The sequence below is a fragment of the Ambystoma mexicanum genome, chromosome 7p, assembly GCF_040938575.1.
Source record: "Ambystoma mexicanum isolate Mex_15411 chromosome 7p, UKY_AmexF1_1, whole genome shotgun sequence".
In the NCBI taxonomy this organism is placed as follows: Eukaryota; Metazoa; Chordata; class Amphibia; order Caudata; family Ambystomatidae; genus Ambystoma; species Ambystoma mexicanum.
Window position 1 is genome coordinate 472,725,726 of NC_090939.1, and position 26,824 is coordinate 472,752,549.

The following is a 26,824-nucleotide window of genomic DNA, read 5'->3' on the forward strand; positions in this document are numbered from 1 at the left end:
GACATTACTTTATGCTACATTTCTTTCACTTCTAAGCGCTGCAAAAACATTATTGAAATGAATGGCATTCAATGTACCAAGCTCAGAAAGATTAAGGGTTCTGACAGCCTTGCAGCACGACTCGAACTTGCAAGGTACATACTTGCCTCATGTCAGAGGAGTGCCTATAAGTCACTCTCATTATACCGGGACATTTGAACAGCCATTTGAAATATGATTGCAATGCTCAAGTCTGTGACAAGTATCCTATCTATCATTACCACAGCCAGGTATAAGATAGCAGCAGTACTTGGCATTTGATCCCACAGCTGTCATACTGTGGAAGCATCTAGTCATATGAGGCTATATTTTTTATATGATATGATAACTGCACCTGGTATACGAGGCTTCACCTGCCATTGGACGTCTGTGCTTGGGAATTGGAATTAGAATCGCTCTTGTTTGTCATATCCCAATGAAAGTGCCATTTGCTCTTCTTAAATATTGTCCCTCTAACATGTGCTAGTGATAGCTGCCCTGGCTCAGCATCGGATCTAAACATTTGCTTTTGCATGGACTGGGGTTTTCAGAATATGTGTATGGCCATACATGACCAAGCACAGAAAGTGTATTTCTTACTGGTTGCCAGTGTGTTTAAGCAGAGTGGGCTCCAGACCCACGCACGGCCTCGTACATCTATGACGAGCTCCGGTGTCATGGCCCCAGACACTGCCAGAATGACGCAAGGCAACCCACCATGAAGCAGTGCATTCAGTTATGTTTTTGCTACATTGAAAAGATGAGTCACAAGAAGCAGATTTCGGAAAAAACACTTCCAGACTGACCCGCCAAAGAGTACTTTACGTATCACTTCCTAAGAAAGGACATGTCTCTGTGCTTTTTGCAGAATGTGTAACAAGAAAAACAGCCAGCCCATGCCTATATTTTGCTAGACTACTGTGTGACGACCGAGCAAGAATTTCTTATAAAAGAATGTATATTTTTTTAATATTCCACAAATAATTATTTGTGGTTTAGGGTGATTACATTGAATACATTAGGTGGAAGGAGAATTGGTTGAATCTTATTTTTTGACAGGTCGATTTTGCCACATATATATGCGGGGGAGACCACCGATATCAACTTCCAGCGACTGTTTCACATGAGCAGATCCTTCTTTAAGGGGTCCTGCTGAGGGGCGTGCACACCCCTCCCATTGTGACGTCACTCAAGCTTTCTGAGCAATCCTTTGTCCATACCGGACTTAACTAGTTCATGAGATCGCAGTGGCCGAAACATCCTGGCCTGTACTTCCTGCAAAACGGCATGTATCCACCCCCACTTTATACGCAGGCCCAAGAGTCTGTTAGTAAAGACGAAGTAGTGACCAAGCCAATGTAAGATGTCCATTGGGCATTATAATGTCTGCTAAAAGCGAAATCCCATCATAAAAGCCTTTACCTAATGAGACATTATTGGGGAGCTGGCATATCTTTCATGCTCATCCTTTATTTGTCTCCTTATCTGTTTGATTTTCAGTTCATTCTTCATTTTTTTTACCCAAAGGGGCAAGTAAGGAGAAAGAGCGGAAGCAATTGGAGGCACAGGTAGGGTGCATCACAGAAAGTGTGAGCAGAGTAGGGGACCTCAGAGATCGCGAGAGAGTAAAGAGAGATGCAGTCACGCAGGTTTTCTGAGGCCAAACCATTGTGCTAGGTTTGAAGACAAGGAGTAGGAACTTGAAGTGGGAACGATTGCGCAGGAAGAGTACCCCGGAATGGTGACAGGTGGTGATGGTCCAGGACGTTCTGGATAGTTTATAGTTGGTGCTTGTGGCAAAGGTGAGGACTTTGTTCATGTTCAGAGGGGAGAAATAATAGAGGGTAAGTTCAAGAGTAATCTCCAGCAGTAGTCAAGTTGGCTGGGTATGTGGCTAGAGATCAGAATGTTGGCTGTGTGGTGGGTGAGGTGGGGTGAATCTTCCTTAAAATAATGATGGTAATAATAACAAAAGGAAGGCGAATAATCATAATAACACCACTACATGCTTGGCTACTCTCCATACATAAGGGATAATCTTGTAGGTGTTGCCATTATTGCCATGTGCAGCACCTCTATATTGTTAATATGTTATGCATTTATATTCAATTTAATTTATTCAGAATGTAAGCAGAAATCCCATTGGGTCTGTCTCATGTCCATGCCTGCTTTAACACCCTACATATGATCTGGTCTACAGTTCTGCATTTCCCATTAGTTTAAAATGGATCATATATTTGTTGCACAATAAATACCACAAGATACCATGTTAGATGATTAAATATGATAAACTGGTAAAATAGCTGAGTAGACTAGGTAATCCAAAGCAGAGATCTCTGTGTAACCGGAAGCCCATGGTTTGAAATCATGACAGGTCACCTCAGGCTTTTATCCTTCCAATGTCAATAAAATGAGTATCATTGTGTTACGTGATAATAGCACCTGATATCATCGCACCTTGCAACTTGAGCAATGAAACACTATGGGCATCATTCCACGTTTAGTGGTACTTTGGCATAATTACTGCTGATCTACTGCCAAAAGTAATTACCGTTACCGCCACTTGGTCCCACATATTTACATCAGGATGACAAGTGGCGGGAAGTGGTGTACAGCTTTCAGTTCCTACCTAATCTGCCAGTTCCTTGCCCACAACTCCATCACACACTCTACTTACTTCATTATGAATGTATAGGTAAGTAGATGTTTCTGGACAATAAGAATGAAATGACCCATACAGTCTGCTAATGTTCAGACCTGCTACAACACCATACATCCTGCATACCTGCCAATCCTTCTTCGCTCTTAATTCTAGAAGATATGATATGTTTATTGCTTGAATCCATATAGAGGACAGGCATGAGTCATTACCAATCAGTTACCTGCTGCAACGCCATTTTTTCTTCTTAGCCTCAAGCTCTGACTATAATCCTGAAGATGTGCATAACTCCCAAGCCGTACCCATAAACATCAGAGAAATGCAGCATGTAACATATTGGTGCACACTGGAACTGTGTGTGGCTAACTTCAGAAAACAAGCAAACCGTGTGTTATTTATTTAATAAATCGAAAGCAACAAGTTTCAGTGGTATTTGATTGCATATCAAGCAAAAACATAGTGTGTAAACCTTGCTGGGCAATTTTGCCACAAATAATTGATGCCTTGCCTGAAGTAGGAGGATGGCTGAAGTGTACCTACCTGTTCCACAACCATAGCATACATTTAGATGTGAGCCTGCTATGGGACTGAATCTCCCCTACTCCTGGTGCAATCAACAGTGGTCTAGTATTATCAATTTTCCAGACGAGCTAACCTGATATGGGACTTAGGGCCTCATTACACGGTAGGCGGTCCATGCCGGGAAAATACCGGCACCGCCTTGGTGGAAAGGGGAATTACCACCCTATTCCAAGGTTGGCGGGGCGGTAATTCCCCCTTCCACCATTGCCCTTCCCCATTCCCATTTTTGCCCCATAGGGCATAATGGGAATGGGGAAGGTGCTAATTACGGTACCGCAAATTTGCGGTGCCATAATTAGCACCAAGGTCCCTTAGCGGGTTGGTTTTTAACACCTGCTAAAAGCAGACGTTAAAGTACCAATCCGCTAAGGGACCTCGTAGTAAGGCGGTAAGGGTTAACGGTCACCGGTACCATTACCGGTGACCGTTAACCCTTACCGCCTACCGTGTACTTGCCCAGCACTGCTAATCTTTTAGGGGTTACTTTGACATGTAACATTGCCTTTCCAAACATATGATATATGCCATGCAATAATGTAGTTTTCAAGCTGTTAGAATTGTGGGTTTTTGTATAAATGTATAAATGTAATTATAGTACAGTGGTTGGCACACTATAGTTAAGTTGGGAAAGATGCATTGAAAGATTATTAAGAAAGTAGAAAACGCTGCTTCAGCCTAGTACTCATTAATTTCCCCATAGAGAAAAAGTTTTTCTCCAATGCACAGCCAAAACCGCTGGATGGAAGTGGAACAGGTACAAAACAACTTGGGCACAAAGTGCTGACCCGATTTCCCTGGGAAAGGGGTTATTGCATCCAGTAGTTGTTAAAATATTTGACAGAGAAGGGGGTGCTCCTTCTCCCCAAATTACAGCTATAGCTCCCATGATACTTTGCAGCAGAGAGGCTGGCAGGATTTTCAGGAATGAAAAATCAGCAATTTTGCCCCCAAATTGTATTGCTAATAACTTTTGACTTGCTGGATGGATTTGGATGAAATTTTCAAAACAAGAAGTTTGGCAAAGCACCCCCTCCCCCAAACTGCAAATTCTAGGAACAATACATTATAAAAATGAAAAAGTCATTAAGAACACAAACACCACAGTTTCACAGTTATCAGCACATTCATTTTCCCATAGAAAAAGTGCAGTTTTTGAATAGCCGTAGCGTGACAACCACTGGTCAGATTTCAACCAAATAAGAAACAAATTGGCCAAAAAGCATTGAATTACATTTTTGGACAGGTTTGGGGTAAATATATCCAGGCGTTCTTAATATATTTAACAGAGAGGAAGGTGTCCCCATTCCTTAAAACCTTTATCTTGGCCTAGGTGATTTTCACAGCTGAGAGACTGATCGAGGCTAATAACATTTGACTTGCCAGACAAATTTAAATTACATTTTCAAAAGAAACTGTTTATCAAGAACCCCACTAAACTGTAAACTTTGGGAACGATTTGTTAAAAAATGAAAAAGTTATTAAGAAGATCTAAAAACGCTGCTCTCAGCATACTCTCAATCATTGACAAAGAAAAAGTATGGTTTTTGAACAGCCGTAGTGTGAAAACCGCTTAGCAGATTTGGACCAAATAAGAAACAATTTGGGCTCAAAGCCATTGCTTAATTTCCTTGACTGATTTGGGATAAATCCATTCAGTAGTTCTTAAAATAATGGGGTTCCCCCGGCTCCTTAAAATCTTTATATCCGTCTTGGTGCTTTGCAGCTGAGAGGCTGAGAGAGGCTAATATAATTTCCAGGATGGGTCTGGGGTTATTCCGTTCAGTAGTTGTTAAAATATTTGATGGAGAATGTGGTGCCCCCTTCTCCCAAAATTATAGCTATATATGTGTCTCACAATGCATCAGCGAGTCTTTTCAGAAATGAAAAGGCGTATAACTGGGGTTAGCCAAAAAAGAAAAGCAGAAAAATGCCAGTTGGAGGAGAAAAAATGATGACATGGCATCAGAGGTGGGGAAGCTGAAAGAAGACACCATGTGAAATTGTGAGGTTTGGGGCTGGGACCCAAGTTCAGAGCTTGAACGTTTTTGCACAACCAGGGCCATAACAGAAGGCCATGGCCAGTGTGCCCAAAGGAAACTTAGAGGTGCGGCCATGGCCGAAGGCCCTGGCTAGTGGGCCTGAAAGAAATTTATAGTGACCATGGCCAAAGGTCGTGGCCATATAGTGGGTCCAAAAGAAAGCTATTGGAGGAACCTGTACAGTGGACACAGCGCCTAGTGGGCAACATGTCAAAGGCCACAATGAAAGGCCATGGCTAATGTGCGCCCAAAAGAAACCTAGTGGTGTGGCCACGCCCGAAAGCCAGGGCCACTAGCCATGGCCAAAGGTCATGGCTAATGTGCCTGTTTAGGAAACATATTGGAGCAATATGCAGATTGGCCACGGCCAAAGGCTGTAACCAATGGGCAGGGCTGAAGGACATGGCTAGTGGGACGGGAAGAAAGCTATTTGGGCAACATGTGAAGGGGTCACGGCCAAAGACCAGAGCAAATGGTCATTGGCAAAGGCCATGGTTAGTGAGAGGGAAGGTCTCAAGAGCGCAGCAATTGCTCTATGCAGAATACTTACAACAACTCGGTACAAAGCTGAAACTATGGGCTGGACTCCCAATTTCAATGTATGGCTGTCTCTCCTTGCTGAAAATGATTGTGCCTCCTAAATTATTATATTTCTTCGGTAATATCCCTACCTGGCCTGGGAGGGCATTCTTCACGACATTGAGGTAATTGGCATTGGAGTTTCTGTGGGGGTCCGGGTGGCCAGAATCAGATGGGAAAGTTGTGGAACCATATGACAAGGAGGGTCTGGCCGCGCCAGACTTTGAGTTATATTATCTAGTGGTGCAGGTACAATTTGCAGCTCGTTGGTACTCTCTCATTTCAGAGGTGGGGCGCCTGCCGGTAGAGAGACATGCAATGGCACCTACCAGTCTGTAAATGGTAATTTTCGGTGACAGATATGTTGACGCCTGTACTTTCGATCCAGTTTGTACCACAGTGAATGCATGGTCAGGGCTATTCCGTATGTTGGGATTGACAGTCCTATATAACAGAGGGGTCCCACTATTTTTTATATTTTTATTTAGGTGCATATGGTTGATGAAACAACTGTTCTCACTACACAGTTAAAGGAAACAATGTGATCCAAAATTCATTGACAGTGTACATCAATCGCATCATATTAACGACATTAATAACATCATATGAATGACCTAATGAATATAAGGCCACACAGTACCTAAGAAATCTAAAACAGTTAGTAAACAGATAAATTGTTATAATAAAAAAATGGTACGGTGTCAATGCTTGTGATCAATTGACCACGCTAAAAGAGAATTAGTTAAGTACAGTTTGAAGTTATTGGGAAGCAATCAATTTGACTTTCACAATCTGCCAGATGTGAAATGCTACTGCAACTAAAACCAACGATTTAGCAGCAAATATAGCGCTCCAATATTGGTCTGTTTCAATGCTACGGAATTTAGAATAACCCTTATTATGCAGTGGGCGCAAATAGGTACATTGAGCGAGAATGTGGCGTGCTGTTTCTATTCTTTTTAGGCAGTATCTACATAGTCGCTGCTCCCTGGGGATATCTCTCCATGCATAGTATAAGCTGAGGTGAGTGAATTTTAGTTAAATAGCTGCAGGTACTCTCTGCGAATCTGCCTTGCCGAGAGAACTAAAGATATTTAGGTCGCTCAGCCAAGTGAGCCAAAGATTTTATTCGGTCCGAATATCTAGTTTTCTATTCGAACCCAGGTAAATAGAAATCAACAGCTGTTATAGGTGATTTGCTCATACCAATGTCAGTGAGATGTCTTAACACTTCAGCCTCCATATCTTTGAAGCAGATAGAACTGCTTTTCTTTCCCACATGTTCTGAGACCAAGAAGAGACATTTCAGCTAGATTGCTGAATTTGATCTTGGTGCAGAACCTGCAGACTTCAACTCTCCAGAGGTAGATCAGAGACTGGAGTCCCAACCAATCACCTCCACTGGTACAGCACTTGGTGGTCCCAAAAGTGACCGTAAGATCTTAGCCTCTATAGCAGTTAGCCAATGGAGTGCCCTTGCTGGAAAAGCTTGTAGGGCATACAGGATTCCAGAAGTCACAGAAATACAGTAGGCCCTAACCTTAGCTTCAATAGATGAAGCTGCTCGATCATTTATAACCCTCCTGCTTGACAACCACTTCCTCCAAGCCTTGGGTGGGATGGTGTCAGCCGGTTGGGAAAAAGATGGGCCAGCGCGGATGGTAATGCCCAGATATTTGTATTCCCTCAATTGCTCTAGCTTAATGGCACCCAGTCGCGTTTTACCACTGCCAAGGCCCTCATGGCATCTCCCGCATAGGTAGTAACTAGTTGAAAAAGTGACAGACTACTATAAAAGGTCTTCTTTCCATCGTTGTTGGGGCTGTCAGAATTAAGTGTGTAAACTGCTCACATACCCCCTATGTTGGTCTTCCGTTGTCTCCCTCAATGAGTATGGTTTTGACTTCTGTTTTAAATCTTTATGTGGATTGTCATTGTTGCCTTTTTTGTGAATCTAAAACATCTTTGGGATCTACATTGTCTTTTTCTCCCAGATGTCCAAGCTGTACATCAGAATCCATCCTATCTTGGCTTGGAATTTGGTATTAAATGTTGGTTCAAAGTACTACCCTTGCATTTGAAACATCTGGCGATCGTCCTGCTGTTGTAGCGACATTTCTGATTGTTTCTTCATTCAAGTCTTCTATGAAAAGATTTTTTTTTAAAATTGTGATTCTAGATGAGAGCGATTTTCTATTGTGTTACTTTTGCCCCTTCGAGAAAAATGATATTTCCTTTTTGTAGATGTTCCCATGTCAATATTGTTAACTGACTATTTCATTTTGGACCTTTTACCATTTCACATTTTTTATGGGTGTGATTTTTGTATGGAGACTACACTGTCCAAACGTCCTTAGTGTTTACTTGATAAAGGGTTAAGACAAAAATGCACTGTTGTTTCAACCCTTTAATTATTGGAGTTCGCCTGCAATGTTTGCCCGTCCAGCCTATTGTAATCTGCCTCACTGCTTTTGAACACAAGGGAGTGATTCTTTTAGAAGGAGCAGGCTTGATGTTCATCACTTTAAACCTGGCTGATAGCATCACTTTATATGCTTTACCAAATGCCTGGAAAAAAATCAGGGCAAGCAACATATGAGTGTTGTCGTTTTGTCACAAAGTATCTGTCGATTGTCCTTATACATTGAATATGTGATTATGGCACCAAGTGCTTTGCTGAACCCCTGTAGATATTGCTTAGAACGTAAATGTTTTTTTAAAAATATTTGTTGCGCACATTAACATACTCCAATATTCCACAAAATAAAACATTACCTGTGCTGACCTTTGCTTGATAAAGTTAAGAGGTCAAAAGCATGTCTTTCATTGTATTAAAAAGTAAAGGAAATTTGGCCAGAGTTTTGACTATATGCTATGTTTCTTATTCATTTAAATATTCAATGAACAGTTCCAGAAAACATGACATCTTATCATTAGTGCTTTAACTGCTACTAACACATTTTGTGAAACAAACGCACCTCATAACTTCATTCCACTATAGTCTGTTTGTGGGAAGTGAACATTTAAGAATACTTCAGCCAGCAGTGGAGATTATGACATATGCCCTCCAGCATTGGTGGAGTTTGCTGTTTTCATGAATGGGTGATGGAGCAGAAGCTTGCTGTGAGAAGATGGGCTGCCACACGCCCTTGAACATTGCTGGAGAACATATGGCTCTGGTGTTGTTCTCTGTTGGTCTTTGCTGAGAAGCTGCTCAAACCTCATTAAGATTGCCGTGTTAATTACCTATTCAAGGTATGTACCTTTGTCCTGGATGCCACCTATTCTATTCTATTCTAATGGGTGTGTATATCTTGGCAACACACCTGTAGGCCTCAGCGTGCTCATAAAACATACAGGCAAGCAACATAAAGATATCACGGGTAGTGTGGTTGGTTTAGTCTTCCTAATCTCCTCTCCCATCAAAAAGGTAAGTCTTAAACAGTGCAACTAATGGGAGCTGTCTGAGTGGCTGTACTAGGGCATTCCAAATCCTTGGGGCCAATGAGTTGAAACTGGCGCCTCCAAACCTTACCAATAGAAACTGTGGCTGTCTCATTAAGGCTTCTTTGTTATATAGCAGTGTGCGTCAGAAAGACAGTCTCCTGATCCATGAGCTGAGGTAAGTGGGGGCGTCACCAGCTAGACATTTGTAGACCAGATTTAATGATTTGAAATCGATTTTCTCATGGCCACGGAGGCAGTGCATGTCCCTGCAAGCGGGTGTTATGTGATCTTGATGCTTCATGCCACATACGGCTCTAACTGTGCCATTCTGGATGGTCTGAGACCTATTTACATTAGCTTGTGAAGTTTCCACCAGCAACTCGTTACAGTAGTCTATCCTTGAGTTGATAGTAGCTGCTGCAATTAGTGTTCTATTTCCCTCCGACAAATATGGACGTACTTGCTAGAGGAGCTGGGTCATGTAGGCACAGGTAGAACTTAGGTGGGAAACATGTTTTTAAAGTTCAGGTTGGAGTCGAAAATAACCACCAGAGTTTTTACGTGGTCAGAGACTGGTATTCTAGTGCCTCCAATCATGAAGGAATTGTATTGAGCATCTAGTTTTTTCAATTTTGCACCTGTGCCTAGAATCAAAATGTCGGTCTTATTATCTTTCAGGGCAAGTGAGTTTTCCCCCATTCATTATTTAATGGCAGCAAAGATCTCACTGTTGATAAGTCTTCATCATAGGATCCGGTTAACTCCAAGATGATCTGGGTGTCGTCCTCATAATTTGCAAACTTCACTCCTGAGCTGCTCAGGAGGTCAAACATTGGTTTAGAGTGGATATTACACAGCAGTGGTGACAGACTTAACCCCTCAGGGACACCACAACTGAGTTGGACTTGTTGTGACTGGAAATTCTCTTTAGCGACACTTGTCTTCGTTGGTCCTAGAAAGTATTTAAACCAATCCACTAGTCCTGAGAAATTACCCACCAGAGCTAGCCTATCTGCCATAATGTCATGATCCACCAAGTCGAAAGTGGCAGACAGGTCAAGCAATAACAGCATGGCCAGCCCACCCTTACCTATGATATCGGATTTGCATGATTTAACATCCACCAATGCTGTGTCAGTCCCATGCTTTTTCCTGAATACATGCAACCTTATCTATGATCTTCAACAGGTATGGTACATTTGGAATGTGCCTGTAATTGGCCGAGTCATTTTGATTTAGATTCTCCTTTTTTAGTAAAGGGGAGATCCAAGCCTCTTTGATGCAGTCCAGAACGTATCCTTCCTTGAAGGATTGATTAATGAATGTTACAGCTGATGGGCCGATAGACAAGAAATATTCTTTGAAATATGAAGTGGGAAAGGTGTCTCCCTTACATGTTGTGGGTTTTATTTTGGCGACAATGTCTGAGACTTCATCAACTGTTACTGCGTGAAAGGAAAACGTGCTGACAGTAATGTCTGTCTCGATGTTGACAGTGTTTGACTTACATCTTGAGTCTAATATGTTGTGTGTGTCAACTGAGATGTGTATCAGGTGTTGGCTGATTTTCTTAGTGAGCCCATTATGAATTCTCTGACACCAAGCATCATCAATATTCACCTGTGAGTCAGGGATAATACCCTTGAGCTTGTTCAGTATTATGAACAACTCTCTAGAGCTGGATTCTGCTCCCATAATCCGTTTCTCCAGTTTGTCTTTTTTGGCTTTAAGAATAGTTCTCTGGTAGCTCCTAGCTGCCTCCTTCTATATTGTAAGTGAGGAGTCTGAGGGTTTTTTCCTCCAGCTCCTCTCAGCCATACGCTTGAGCTTCCTGGCTACCATAATTTCCTGAGAGAACCACTGATTTATGATGGGTTTAGATTTAAGTGTTAGCCTGTGCCATGTATTGCTCAAGTGAACCTAGTTCATCCAGGAAGGCTAGCTGAGGACAGACAATCAAGTCAAATGCCTCATGCGAGATATTGCGGGTACTTCGCAAAAGGATAGGTTTAGGGGTAGCACATGCATTTGTCCTTGGTATCTTAGGAGTTATGATATAAAATTGTATAGTGTAGTGATCTGACCAACAGCAGGTTTGAAGATCCAGAGTGGAGATAGCTTGGTTTCTGGATAATATCCACTCTAGCATGTTACCCCCTTGGTGTGTGGGCACAGTTGCATGTTGTCTTAAACCAATGCTCTTAATAGGTTTTAACAGAGTACAGTCTTCATGGTCTGTAGGGTTGGATGCCCATAGGTTGAAGTCTCCAAGGACTAACAATGGTGCTTGAGTTTTAGTATAGGACCCTAAAAATGCAAGTAACTGACCTTCAACGAGTGGGGTAATGGTAGGAGGATGATAGAGAATGTGTTAATGTGGGTTTCAGGGTGAGCTTCACCAACATGGCCTCACAGGCATCGATTGTTGGGGAGTTAGAAAGAAAGATGTTGAGAGATTCCCTGAAGATTATGGCCATTCCCCCTTTTCCCACTCGGTCTATGTGCAAAGCCTTTTAGCCTGGGGTGTAGCTTACTGAACGGTGTGTACGTTGGTTTCCTGTAGCCAAGTTTCCATCAGGATAACAAGGTCCGACCTTGCAGAATCGATATAGTCAGACACCTCTGTGGCATGGCATACCAGCGATCGGGTATTCAAAAGCGTTGTCTTAAGAACATTGGGCGTTGTTGAATTGCAACAGGCAGCAGTCCGGGTCTCCTGTTAGTTCTTCATATTAGTAAGTCTTTCTATATTTGTTAAAGCATTATCATTATTTATGTCCAAACTGGACACTCACAATAGGGTACTTGCCAATATGTGTCTGTCCAGGGACCTCATGTGCACTGTCTCGAGCCAAGGCATCCAGCCTTGATTTGCGATTCCGCAGACTCTGCATGATGAAATCACTTTGTGACATCCTGATATCTAGTATAAGTGTTAATGTACAAACCTGGTGTTTATCTGTACTTACAGTGGGGGTCTATGAGTCGATGCTGCAGGGGTGATACTGCGATGGAGCACCCTCACTGCAAAGGAACCAGCACAAACCGGCTTAGACGCGCCGGCGCTGAAGCGCCTGTCAACGTCTAAAAAGGGTGGAAGGGACTACAAAGCTTCTGGGAAATGGAGTTCATCCAATTCACACACAATGCATGAAAGGATTATAAATCAAATCATATGGGTGCAATTAATGAGGAGCACAGTTTTAGTACAATAAAAATGTAAGTAGCATTCTAACCTCGCTTCATGCAATCGCTTTTGTTTATATACCCCCGGCACAATCCGGCTTAGACGATCCAGCCCTGATGCCCTTGACAATGTCTAAAAAGGGGGGAACGGGACTACAAAGCTTCTGGGAAATGGAGTTCACCCAATTCACACACAATGCATAAAAGGATTATAAATCAAATCATACGGGTGCAGTTAATGAAATCGGGACACTAAGCTCCTAAAATAGAATTAAAAAGCTAATATATTTTTAAAAGCAGAGCGGTCTAGCAAAACTATGCTGGTAAGAATATTAGAAATGTAGCAGCAATTAATTAAAATAAGCAGCAACAAAGTAAAATGAAATAACGTGGAGCACAGTTTTAGTACAATAAAAATATAAATAGCGTTTGTACCTCTCTTGATGCGAGCGCTTCTGTTTATATAACCCCTGGCACAAACCGGCTTAGACGTGCCTGTGCTGATGCACCTGACAACGTCTAAAAAGGGGGGAAGGGACTACAAAGCTTCTGGGAAATGGAGTTCACCCAATTCACACACAATGCATGAAAGGATTATAAATCAAATCACACGGGTGCAGTTTATGAAATCGGGAGACTAAGCTTCTAAAATAGAATTAAAAAGTGAACATATTTTTAAAAGCAGAGCGGTCTAGCAAAACTACGCTGGTAAGAATATTAGAAATGTAGCAGCAATTAATTAAAATAAGCAGCAACAAAGTAAAACGAAATAACGAGGAGCACAGTTTTAGTATAATAAAAATGGAAGTAGCATTCTATTTTTGTAAAGTGGTATCCAGTTTCTAATACATTTTAAATAGGATCGAAAAGAATTACAAAATATTCACCTGTCTAAGCTTAATACTGGCGATCCCTCCCCCAAATACAGCCCCTTAAAACAGTTGATTGTTATCTCAGCTTTCCCTGAGCTGTAAATTGTACCACTCACAGGACAATACTGCGTCGTTATAGAAGATTACACATGAGCGAAACACATGGTCCCCTACGAAAATAACTACTTGAAAAAACGATGATGATTTGATCGATTTTAAAGCTCCTGAACAAATCAAAATATATTTGACAAACAGACACTTTAATATTTGTAAAGACATAACAAACATGTGCATTGAAAGGTAATCAAGTCAGTATGTTGCAGTCCACGAATATAGACGGTGGTAGGACTAAATAACCTGTATGATCGCGCTACCTCTGGAAAAAATATTTCTTCAAATTGTATAGACTAGCTGCATATATGATATGCAGCAAAAGAGAGTTGGCATATTTCAAAATGCAATTAATCAAGCCAATGATATCAATGATGTCGCATATGACATCATTAGTGATGCCACCACTGATCATGTGTTATGGAATTAGTGATGTCACCAGTGATGTCACCTGTGTTGTCATCTGTGATGTCATTATTGTGGTCATACGCAACAGGGCGTGCATAGTTAAAGTGTACTTGCTTGAAATGCAAGTGTTCAATTCCATGGGGTTTGCTGTGTTAAATCTTATCAGCTGAACTCTCTCTTAAACAAGATTTTGTCACTGAATTTGAAAGGTTTTCTTCTATTATAGTTTCTTTGGGGACTGCTATCCGTGGGCTTTGGCCATGGCGAGTGGCCACTGGCTGTGGCCACTGTACACATTGCAGCAATAGGTTTATTTGTGGTCTTTGGCCATGGCCAGTTTCTTTGGGGCCCACTGTGAGTGTGCTGCTTTCCATGCATTTCTCTGAATTCTTTAACACACAGTTATGAACCCTCCCAATGGTATGTATTTTGCCATCCTCCGAAGCCTGAAAAGAAGATCCATGCAGGCTTGACATGTGGCCAACTTTGCATCAGACCTGCAGATGAACTGGTCTGCTATTAAATCTCAATTACCAGTTTAATGGCATCCACTAAAGAGTGTAATTTGCTTTCTGACTTTGCGAACATTCAGACATGTAATGTTATTGCTAGTTTTACTACAGCCAGTGAGATAGCTATAACCGGTAGGATAGCTCAGTGGTTTGAGCGTTCATGCTACAATGTGTGTGTGATCTCAGGTTGCAGATTTGAATCCAGCAAGGCTAGCTCAGCCTTTCATCCTTCTGAGATTGATAAATGAGTACCAACACAGGCTGGGTGATATTGTATGTATATTTGTTCTATATAAAGCGCTTAAGCATAAGTGCTATATAATAACACATCATTTTCATTTGGCCTTGGGCGTCTGCTTGCATTCACAGTAATTTGGTAATATGGGCCTTTACACACTGATATTAATGATACATAAGGTGATCCATTCTTGTAAGAAATGCATATCACATTACAGTGATATTGTAACTATATTTTTCACAGTGTACTTAGGAATAATGCTATGTGATGCCACTTCCTGTTTTGTCAAGCAGTGAAAGGTCGTGTTCCAGCACTTCCCGTAATGTCCCTTTGGGGTGGGGTCAAATGACATCACTTCCTGTGATGTCATCAGAGGTCAAGGTTTGTGTGATCTCACTTGCGCTACCACAGGCATTTTGGTGAAATGACGTCCCTCCAAGCATGCCTGGTGGCATTGCTGCGGTAATCTCATAAGTTTCCCTCAATAAGCCAAAACATTTTCTACCCATAACTGGTTCCCCAGACAATCCCGAACTTCACATGGTGTCCTCTTTCCCCCTCCCCATCTCTAGCCGGATGTAATTTCATCCCTTTTCCTCCATCAAACAGTATTTTGAGCACTTTTAATTTTTGGCCTCCCCAGGAATTATTGTGGTCATCGCTCGCATAAGGCAAAAGACAAATCCTCTTTGCTGCAAAGCACCAATGGAGATACATGCACGTTTTTGGGAGCAGGGGACACCCCCTTCTCCATCAAATACTACCCCAAACCAGTCTAAGAAATTAAGTCAAAGTTTGAGCCCAACTTGTTTCTTATTTGGTACAAATCCATCCAGTGTTTTTTGCGTTGTGACTTCCCACAGTTTGCACTTTTTCTCTGTGGGAAAATAAATGGGAGTAGGCAAAAAACAATGGGCCTCATTACGACCCTGGCGTTAACCATGGCGCTATTAGCGCCATGGTTGACGCCAGTATTTTACCAACTCCGCCATGGTGAATGGTGGAATTACCGCCCCATTCCAAGGTTGGCAGGCGGTAATTCCCCATTCACCATTGGCCCTTCCCCATTCCCATAGGGCTCAATGGGAATGGGGAAGGCGGTAATTGCAGTACCGCAAATTGCGGTACCGTAATTACCTCGAAAGTCCCTTTGCGGGTTCCATCCTTAACGGCTGGTAAAACCAGCTGTTAAGGTCGGGACCTGCAAAGGGACCTCGTAATTAGGCGGTAAAGGTTTAACGGCGCCGACACCTTTAACGGCGCCGTTAACCCCTTGCCGCCTGGGTCGTAATGAGGCCCAATGTGTTTTTGTTTTCTTAATAACCTTTTCATTTTTTTATGAATCTTTCCCCAAATGTCCAGTTTGGGGGTGGGGCATGATAAACTTCTTTTTGGAAAATGTCATCCAAATCCATCCTGCAAGTCAAAAGTTATTAGCAACAGAATGTTCTGAAAAGTTTATGTACAAATAACTTAACTACAGTTAAATCAACACTATCCACTATGCTAATGTAAAAAATGTTTGGGATAAATTCAATTGATTTAATGTTGTGTGTATCCTGAACAGCGGATATCACAATTATTTTGCGCCACTATGATTACTGGAAACATTCCTTATTGTTAAAGCAATTTATTGTTTTATACACTTCTAGAAAAAGCATGTTTAAAGTTGAGAAAACAGTCATGAATAATACATAATAATAAGAAAGAGTTCATTTGAAAAAACTTTGACTCAATTCACATAGAAAAAGACTTAAAAAACATGTGTCAGATTTTGAAGAGTTTGAAAACAAAAAAAGGGGGGGGGCATTTCTTTAAAGAAACCCAAATCTTGAGAGCAGATAAATACAAACAATGAATCGACAAAGAAAGAAAAAGAAAAGGATTATGTGGCCTAAATTAATATTACAGGTTCCACAGTTCCATAAATGCAGGTCTGCCGACGTGTTCGTGTTCGGAAGAAAACCTAACATATACAGTTTGAACTTGAATGAAGAATGGTTCAAGAAGTAGGTTCAAAAAATAGGGTCTTCCTATCCATAATGGAAACAAACATCCATGTCAAGTTTCGGATATGCCCCTTGCTGGGCAGATTAATTACACTGAAGCCTTCCTCAGGGTGGGAAAGGGAAAGACAAAAAACCAACTTGACCCTGTATGGAGGCAGACAGTGAAAGAGTTGAAAAGAAAAGTTTAAAGAATGTTTTCAGATACTAGGGCGCTTGTATGAATCAAATTTTTTATATTGCAACAGAACAGAGAAAAACCTGGTGGGAACAGCATCCTTACACTGATTATGGGCAGGGACTGAATCAGAAAACCACTTGGGCTGGGGTTGAAGTCTTCCACTGGTGACAAAAACGTATCATGGACCACAACGTCCCGCTGTTTGGATTGGTTCTAAAATGAGATGGAAAATGTCCATCAGGTATCGGAAAGGATAGTCGTTGACTCATTTATCCTTAAAGGAAAAAAAAAATAATTAATTTTATCCTACCTCCTTGGAAGGGGGTCGTTTTTCAGATCCTATATTTTGTTGGTCCTCAGATACCTTGAATGCAGGTGTTGTATTATGGCCAGCTGTACTTGCTACAGTACAGGGAGTAAAAAAAGGGGGGAAGGAGGAGGAGACAAAAATTAGAACAACATTGTCGTTACATCATCCTTAAACGCCGACTGAAGCGGGCGTTATTATAGTGTACATCGTTATATAGTTAAAAGTCACGTACTTTCCTTTATATCAAACAGACATGAAAAACAAGCTGTTGAAACATGGCCTCCCAATGCATCCAGTTGTTTAGTTTTCTTCGGGCAGTGTGGAAAATTACTCAACGCCAAAGAGCTGAATCACGATTTCTGGACGGGACACCGCCATTGCTGCAGCGGGTGTGTCTCGTAGAGCACGTGTTTGATTGGTCAACCAGCGTTTCCTGGTTTCCCAGTATGTTCGTACAGGGATTGGTTCATTCATCTGTCTATTCCTGGTGCTGGGAAGGTGTGTCCCTACAGCACCGGATCTGATTGGGCAGTCGCTGAATGATGGTATTACATTGTGTTCATGCATGCGAATAATCGCAAGTAAATGAAGCAAGCTAAAAGGACCTGTTTGCAAATTCCTCATCAGCCAATAGGCCGTGGTTCAGCTAAGTATGATAGTTTAGCATGTATTTAAATTGTGTGAGTTAGTGAATTGTCACGCAATCACGCTTCGTGTTCGATTGGTAAACCAGCATTTCCTGGTTGCCTAGTGTCTTCGCGAAGGGATTGGTTCAGTATTCTGTCAGTTCCTGTTGCTGAAAGGGTGTGTCCCTACAGCACAGAGTCTAATTGGACAGTCGCTGACAGATGGTATAGCGAAGTGTTCAAATATGCAAATAAACGCGGGTGAGTGAGACTAACATACAAAAACCTGATTTCAATTTTCTCATCTGCCGTAAAACCCGGGGTGAGTCAAGCATGTATGTTGGGCATGATTTGAATTGTTTAAATTAAATTAAAGACTTGTCATACGATCGTGCCTCGTGTATTGATAGATTGAACATGCATGTTCGGCATGCATTTGAATTGTTGGAATTAGTGACAAGTCATGCAATGGTGCTTCGTGTGTTGCCTGGGACATATTGAAAATTAGCAAGTATGTTTGTTTGTGTGACCACTTCTGTCGTACAAAAAGACAAACCAAATGGAACTGAGACACTGAATGTTCCGCTTGGTGTAAATGTCATTGTAAAATTGTACATGACAACAGGCAGAGAAACAGGGTCATCGAATAACCAATTTCTTGTGTATAACAGACTCTTGTGCTTCAAATTAAGGGCACAAATTCTTCGTTTAGTCCATGCATGTGACTAGAGAGTCTGTGGATCCATCTGGCTTCTTTGTGCTGAAGACTGCGTAGTGTGTTTGCAGATTCCGTAACTACATCTAGGATCCACCATTTAATATCATTCGGAGTATGGTGGTTCTCCAAAAAATGATTTACTAAAGGTGCTGATGTATTTTTGCATCTGATGCGGGGTCGGTGATCAGAGATTCTGATGTTCACCGATCGGCTTGTCTTGCCTACATACCGTAGGCCACACGGACATTCGATGCAGTAAATTGCTTGTTTTGTTTTGCAATTTGTCATTGAATTCAGGTTCCAAATCCTTGTCCCGATGTTGAAATTTTTCATTTTGCAAGAAAATTGTCAGACTGAGCAGGAACCACATGGGAAATGTCCCACAGTCGTCCTGAGGTCCCAAAGACCTGTTCTTTGAGCTGTTTTTTAAAAATTTGGAATGCGCCAGGGTGTCGCATATATTTTTTGCTCTTTTGAAAGCAAAGCATAGTATCGGGGAGTCCGGCAGACTTAATTTAACAATAGGCCAATATTTACAAATTAGTTTCTTAATTCAAAAAGTGTGAGGACCATGTGTGATCACACAGGTCATTTTGTCGGGTTCAGGATGTTGCCGCGTAATGTTTTGGGACAACAAAATGTCTCTATCCGTGAACCTTGCTCTTTTCTTAGCGTTCGAGGCAAGTTTTTTTGGGTAGCCTCTTTCCATCAAGCGATTTGCAAGGTCCTCAGATTGTTGGTAAAAATCTGCAAGTTTGGTACAAATCCTCCTTACCCGGAGGAACTGACCATATGGTAAATTTTCTCTCAGATGACGTGGATGGTTACTTGAAAATTGTAAGAGGATGTTGCGAGCAGTGGTTTTGCAGTACAGGCAGCATTTCAGGATTCCGTCCTCATGTCTAATTTTGAGGTCTAGGAAGCAGATTTCTTTATTACTGCATTCCATGGTAAACTGGATGTTGTTGTCAATATTGTTCAACCAGATGAAAAAAAGGTCGAGGTCATTTTCTGAACCACTCCAAATAAAAACGATGCCATCAATATATCGTTTCCAATATGAAATACAGGTTTTGTATGGGTTCTTGTCACACAGGATGTTATTTGACTCAAAGGTGGACATAAACAGAATCGCAAGGCTGGGGGCGAAAGTTGCGCCCATCGCTGTTCCCTTGGTCTGTAAATAGAATTGGCCATTAAATTCAAAAAAGTCCTTACATAAGGCCAAAGTCATTAATTCCAGGATGAAATGATGAGGCACCCTATTTTGTTGATCATAATGAATGAGTGTTTGATGTATACACTCAATGGCCTGATCTTGAGGAATACTTGTGTACAATGATTTGATATCCATTGTCACAAGTCTTTGAGACTGGGGATCAAAAGGAAGATTTTCGAATATTTGTATGGTGTGCGTAGTATCTCGTAAATAAGTTGCCGTTTTCACACTTAAAGGTTCTAAAAAGATATCAATGAATTTGCACACTGGTTCCAAAATTGAACTGCAACCAGACACAATGGGCCTACCCAGTGGATTAGTAGGATTTTTGTGAATTTTAGGTAGTGCATATAATGATGGGGTGCGACCTTGACTTGGAGTGAGGAATTTTAGTTCCTTGTCGCTAATCCATTGCCTTTCATGGGCATATTGTGCAACACCTTCTATTTCAGATTTCATTTCACTTGCTGGGTCCTTTTTTAATTTCTTATAACTTTCCTGATCTTGAAGCAAGTCATTAACCATAGTGCAGTATTGGTCACTAGACATAATCCCAATTCCACCGCCTTTGTCGGCTGATTTTATCACAATTTTGGAATTCTTAGCGAGCTCAGTCAGTGCTTTTTGTTCGGCTTTTGACAGGTTATGTTTGAGATGATTGCCTTCCTCTTTCAATTTTCCCAGTTCCTTCATTATGCATTTTTCAAAAGTAATGATTTCTCTGGGTATTTCATTATCTTGGGGTCTGAAAGTGGATGGGACATGTAAACCAGAGTCTGTGTCCAGTGGTTCTGCTGGAATGTCATCAAAGAATGCTTTCAGACGTATAGTCCGGAAGAAAAGCCGGGTTTCTGTTTCAGTTGAGAACCTGTCGGTTGTTCGAGATGGCACAAATGATAGGCCCTTCGAAAGAATTGATATTTGTGTTGGTGTCAAAATTACTTTGTCTTCTTCCCCGTAGTTGCCGACGTGGGGGTGCATATTGGGGGAATCATGGTTGACCCCAATATGGAATTCCTTGCCCTCCTCTGCCTAAAAAAGGGGGCAGTGGTGGTGTTTGGAAATTGGCAACATGGGTTTGTTGTGATTGGTTGTATCTCTGCTGGTCATCCGAACTGCTGCTACTGGAGTTGGAGAATGATACCCAACGGCGTTGCCCTTTGTTTGGCGTAGCTTGTTGTTTTTTAGCAGCCTCTGCAAATTCAATTGTTGTGTAAGGAAATATTTTTTCAAGTTTGAATTCCTGAATGTCTTTGTTTAGTTTTTTTTGTTTTTTTGGCAATTGTTGATGGTTTGAACTCGTCACCTTAACTACAGGGCAGCAACCACTTATGCAATATGACCCGAGGAAGGGTGGACCATTACCGGTTGGGTAATGCCGCCAGGGCCATAGTTAGAAGCCTGAGCAAAGCGAGGGCTTTAACAGACACCCAGGGGCATTACTTGACTGCTAATGGCCCTCCATCCGAGGGTCATATTGCCATTAGTACCCCAGCATGTTGTACTGGTGTACTAATTGCAATTTTTCTCGAGTCAAGAAATGGCGTTACAACTATTTCTCAACTTGCAAAAAAAAAAATCAAACTAAGTGGCCGCCTTGGATCAGGAGAAGGGACTACACGTAGTCCTCAATCCGTTTCGATGTAAAAAAAGAAACAAACAAAATGGTCGCCATGGAGCAAAGAGAAGGGACTCCATGTAGTCCCTTCTCCTTTTCCATAGCGGCTAGTCGCGGAAGGAACCCCATAGCCACGCCAGTGAGAGAGCCTTGTCTGCCGGGTAATGCCTCGGCGATGGCCAATGAGCTTCTTTGCATATAAATAAATATATATATATATATATATGTGTATATATATATATATATATATATATATATATATATATATATATATATATATATATATATATATATATATATATATAAAGATATGTTAGATTATAGTGCAGGTGATAGTGACCCTGAAGTTATGGTTACTTTGGACTCCCTATAGAAAGAGCACTTTTTGAATGTGCAGAGCGGCAGAAAGGAAATGGCTAACTTCAGGCTCACCCTCTGACAAACTGGCCTGCCGCCTGCTCAAAAGGCAATACAGAATCTCCATCTGTGCCAGGAAAATGGCCCACATTCAGGCACGGGTATCTGGTGCGTACAACAACATGGCTGACATTTTAAAATCTGCAGGGAACTTGCCAACCCTACCACAGTCTCCTCCTTCCCTCTTCCTTCCCAGGCCCTCTGCAATGCACTGGCCACTCACTTCACCACCAAAACTCAGGACATCCTCAACAACCTTGTTACTCACCCTCCGAACCCTTCCCACGCCCCCTGCCTCCCTTACCCCCTCACCCTCCTCCTTCCTCCTTCTCCTCCTTTGCCATTGTCACACCTGATGAAATCACCTGAGTTGTCCGCTCAATGAAGGTCTCTTCCAAACAGGTTTCCCTGTGCTCAACCAGAAGCATCAAGGAGAACATTGACTCTCTTGCCCCCTAACTAGCTGATCACGGCAACCACTATTTTGCCACCGGTTCTTTCCCTTCCTCCCTCAAGCACTCCCTTGTGTGCCCCTTCCTGAAAGAACCTTCAGCAGACCCTACCTGTCCAGCCAACTACCACCCTATTTCCATCACCCACTTCCTGGGAAAACTCCTGCAGATGTTGGCCTTGCCCCAACTCAACTCTCACACTGAACTTGTTGGTGGGCTCCATGACAATCAATCTGGATTCCAAGCATTCAGAGGCACGGACACTTTTCTACTGAACACCTGTGAAGAACTGCTTACATCCCTGGATTCCAAGTGCCCAGCTGTCCTCATACTACTTGATCTCTCCTCTGCCTTTGGCACAGTCAACCATTCCATCCTCATACAAAGGCCCCACGATGCCCCTGGTATCTCGAGTTGGGCACTGGACTGGCTGACCTCCTTCCTAACTGACAGCTCTTCCCAAGTCATCTTGGGAACCTTCTCCTCTCCTACTTCCTTCTCCACCTGTGGTGTCCTCCAGGGCTCTATCTTCTTCACGTGGCTCTTTAATATCTATCTTACTCAGCTGTCACTCCCCATCTCCTCCTTCTCCCCCAACTTCCAGTGTTATGCAGATGACATACAACTCTTTTTCAAACCTCCTGCCGACCCTCTTGCACCTTCTAACATCCCTGACTGCCTGTCTGCCACCCAGTCCTGGTGCACTTACAATGATCTCTGCCTCAATGCCAGCGAAACTGAGATCCTTCCCATTGGGACCCATGCTCCCACCTTCTTCCCTTCACTCTGACCTTCCTCCATGGGCTCTCCCCCTGCTCCATCTTCTGAAGCCAGAAACCTTGGAGTCATCTTTGACTACTCTCTCTCCTTCCTACCTTACACTCGAGACATTGGCAAGAAGTCCTACTTCCAGCTCTTCCTTCTCAAAGGAATTCTACCTTTTCTCCCCTTCCCCCAGAAGCTCAATGTTACCAGAGCTCTCGTTCTCTCTAGGCTTGACTATTGCAATAGTCTCCTCCTGAATCTTCCTTCTTCCACTCTGCAACCCCTTCAGCTGATCCAGAATAGGGCAGCAAGACTTATCCTTGGCCTGAAACACATGGACCGCATCTCTCGTGCCCTAAAAAGTCTTCACTGGCTCCTGGTGACTTCACAGATTAAATTCCAATCCCGCTGTATCATCCACAAGGCTTCCTGGGGCCGGGGACCACACTATCTGCAAGTCTCTCTTATTATTCTTCCTCTAGACCTCTGTGTTCCTCTGGCACCAATTCTTTGTGTGTAAAGAGCTTTGCTAAACAGAGGCCAGGAGGTTGATGCCTTTCCTCAGCTGACTCCCTTATATGGAACAGCCTCCCCCTCCCTCTGCATCTTGAGCAGGACTTCCTTAAATTTCAGAAGCTGCTCAAGACTTTCCTTTTTACCTCCTCCTTCCCCCTTTCTCTCCTCTGCTAATCTTGCAGTTGCTAGATTGGTGTCCAGGGCCCTTATGCATCATTGGGGCACTGACCTTCCACACGGAATCGCCCCCAGCCCCTGTCCATCCTCAGGACTTGCCTCGGCATATCCTCTGTCCTGGAGGCTTACACTTACCATACCTTGTACTTCACCTGTTGCTCACCCATGTGCATGGACACCCCAGCACCCACCCCCACTGCCCCTTCCCTTCTGCACTTGCACGTTCTGAATACTCACAAGGCATAGCAGGTTCGTCCTTTTTTCCCTTCCTCTGTCTTTAATATTGCTATGTATTTTAATGTGTCTCATTCGCATATGTCCCCTCCCTGTTGCCCTGTTTACGCTTTGAAACATAATTTACTTGCTGTATAAGCACCTAACAAGCAATCAATAAATAAATAAATAAATTATAACTCTGGTACCAATCGACACATTTTTACAAAAGTGTTCAAAGTAAAATAGACCCAACATGGCTCTAACTTGCAGCCAAAACCGTTGGATGGATTTGCACTAAACATGTCTGTAATGCTGTTAGCAGTTTCTGAAAGTGTGTGTTTGTTTAGTGTAAATGTCTCTCTATTAGTGCTTTGCGTGGTCTTTCTTATGCTCTATACTTCCTCCACCTTTCCATTTAGTGTGGACAGGGACGTTATTCAGAAATATATTTTCAGACACAAACCAAGGAAACCGTTACTCAGGAACTATATTACACAAAAGTGTTATTGTGTTCTATTTCTTCCTTGAAGTAGAATGTAACCAACAATTCATACATGTATCTTATTTTCTCACTCCTTCCTTTACTTGACAGACATCTCTGAGAGAAATTCTTTGTTTTTCGTACATACGCACACACACACAAACACAAACACACACACATTTAGGGAAAACAGGACTGCAGCCTGATGGATCCCAGAAATGTGTGGGGAGCTAAAGTGAACCGGCGTGAATGGACATAGGAAAAAGACTCTGGCACTGGCCTTGGGAACGCATATTAGGGATGGATCCTCTCTCTGTCTCTCTGCCTCTCTCACACGCTCTCTCTCTTTCTCTCTTCTAGGTCTATTGCGCCTTTCTCTTCTCCTGTAATGGCCTGTGGCGTATTTCAATAGCTGTGTCCTAGCAGTGCCTGGATTTCAACATCTGGTATTCTTCTGTCCGGTAATTTGTTGGCTATCTACCCTGGGTATCAAATTCCCCCCAATGCCTCAGTCAGGACTACCTCTGGAGGGGCTCTCCAAACAGAGCATAGCTATGCTTTCCATGGGTGAACGGGAGAGCATACCGTCGAGACACCTCTCTGGCTGGCACAGTAGGGGACATAGTGCACTCCCTCGTCTGGAATTCCAATGTCAATGAATGTGTAAGGTCTCTTACTTGGAAACCAGAGATATAAGCTGATGTATCACCTCTTGGTCCACCTCCCACTGGCTCAGTGCTTAAATTCTCTTCATGTCCCACCATCATTGGCATAGACCTTCCCGGGGCTGGGTGCCTCCGCCTAGCTTCTGGAACTCTCTTGGCTCCACTGACACCTTCCTCTATAAAGGCATCACAGCACTCTCCATGCTGCTACCAAGGCATGATGTAATTAATCGCATTCAGGGCAGAAATTAAATGATGACCACAGTTTGCTATGGAGACTTGCAGTCGGGCCAGATTCTCTTTATTCAGTCACAGACTCCTGCATTAGAATACACATGTTTTACATATAGATTGTACATAACAAACTAGGTGACGTCCTAATGTGTGGTTGGCTTGTCTCTTTTTCGAATCTTGGCCATATCAGAGAATTGTTGATGAGAATACTGCCAGTGGTACCTGTTAAATGCCACCTGCTTCAATGAAACTCCATTACAGAATGGGAAAATATCATCCACCATTAAAACACAGTCTGCTGGATTATCGCCACCAATCAATGCCGCCCGGTGTACTCACTGCACAAGCACAAATACGGTCACTAGAATTGTATTAATGCCAGATATTCCCATTGTGGAAGAAAATGCAGCCATGGAATGGCTATATTTACTGACCCAAAATAAGAACAGCGTTATCTGCTCAAAAGATATCACCAATAACTAACTGTTTCTGTGTTGAGAAATGGTGATGTGTAAACACAACTCACCAATCAGTTATTACTCCATTCAACCCTCTCCCTCTTTCTCCAGAGTTCCCCACTTCTGCTCAACTTACCTATCGCAGGCCCTATGCTACCTCTGCACCCTACTTGTAACCCTCCAAGATGTGTCCCGTATCTACAACTCTCTGCTGCTTCCAGGTATGCTTGTGTTGTATTAATCCCATTCATCCCATGCACACACACATGCTTCCTGTGTGATGGAGAAGTGGTTGTGATTTAGGTGTTGGGTGCTACCTCTTCAAATGTTTATATTTTATGACTGGATGTATTCATACCCACAGCAGTATTTACCCCTAGCGGTATTTGGTAGCTGCTGGAAAAGCATAAAGAAATGTGTGCCAGAGGATGTATTTTTACCACACCAGTATGTAACCCAACGGCAATATCATACCACTGGCGGTAAGATGTAATAGCAGTAACAGCGGTGGCATTAACCAGTAGTATGGAGCAGTTATTTACTTCCGGCAGTACTTTTTTCTGTAACAACGCCACCTATGTTTAGTTCTTCGGTAAAGCAGTCAGACCTTCCTAAGGACTGATATCAATTGCCTTTTGTGGGCATACATTTTTGTCTGATAGTGTTATTCCTCACATAAGTAGCTCGCTCAAAGCATCCCTCTGCTATATGTTAACTTGAGGAACATGTATTACAAGCTCGTTGAAAGAACAACTTCCTCTTCAGGTGGGAGGGCGGCGAGAATGGGGAATAGAGGAGGAGAACAGGAGAGCCTTATGTGTGTTTGTGGCCCCAGGCAGTGAGGTTTGTGAGGGCAATTACACTCGTGTTAGAGCCTCTCGCTGTCTGGCAATGGGGGCGGAAACACATGCTGAAATGGTTACAAAGGAGCCAGGCTTGGATAGCAGTACTTGAAGAGAATAATGTTTGCTTAGTACAGTGAGGGGCACAGCAGGTACTATGACGGGGTACAGTTGCACTATTTCCGGTTTGATGAAAGTGCACCTCACTTGTGAAGGTGGTGCACCTAAACCCTTCCCGCCTTACTTCATAATAGGAGCACCAAAAAGCTCAC

At 42.6% G+C, this 26,824-nt stretch overlaps 1 long non-coding RNA gene across 1 annotated transcript in view; it reads right to left on the reverse strand.

The window, feature by feature from the left end:
• The window catches only part of LOC138526123 (uncharacterized), a 519,167-nt gene extending 506,136 nt beyond the window's left edge, over window positions 1-13,031 (reverse strand). The window contains exon 1 of the long non-coding RNA XR_011283498.1: window positions 12,946-13,031. This is a non-coding gene — a long non-coding RNA (uncharacterized lncRNA). The remainder of the gene's footprint in view (window positions 1-12,945) is intronic.
• Window positions 13,032-26,824: the final 13,793 nt, after the last annotated feature.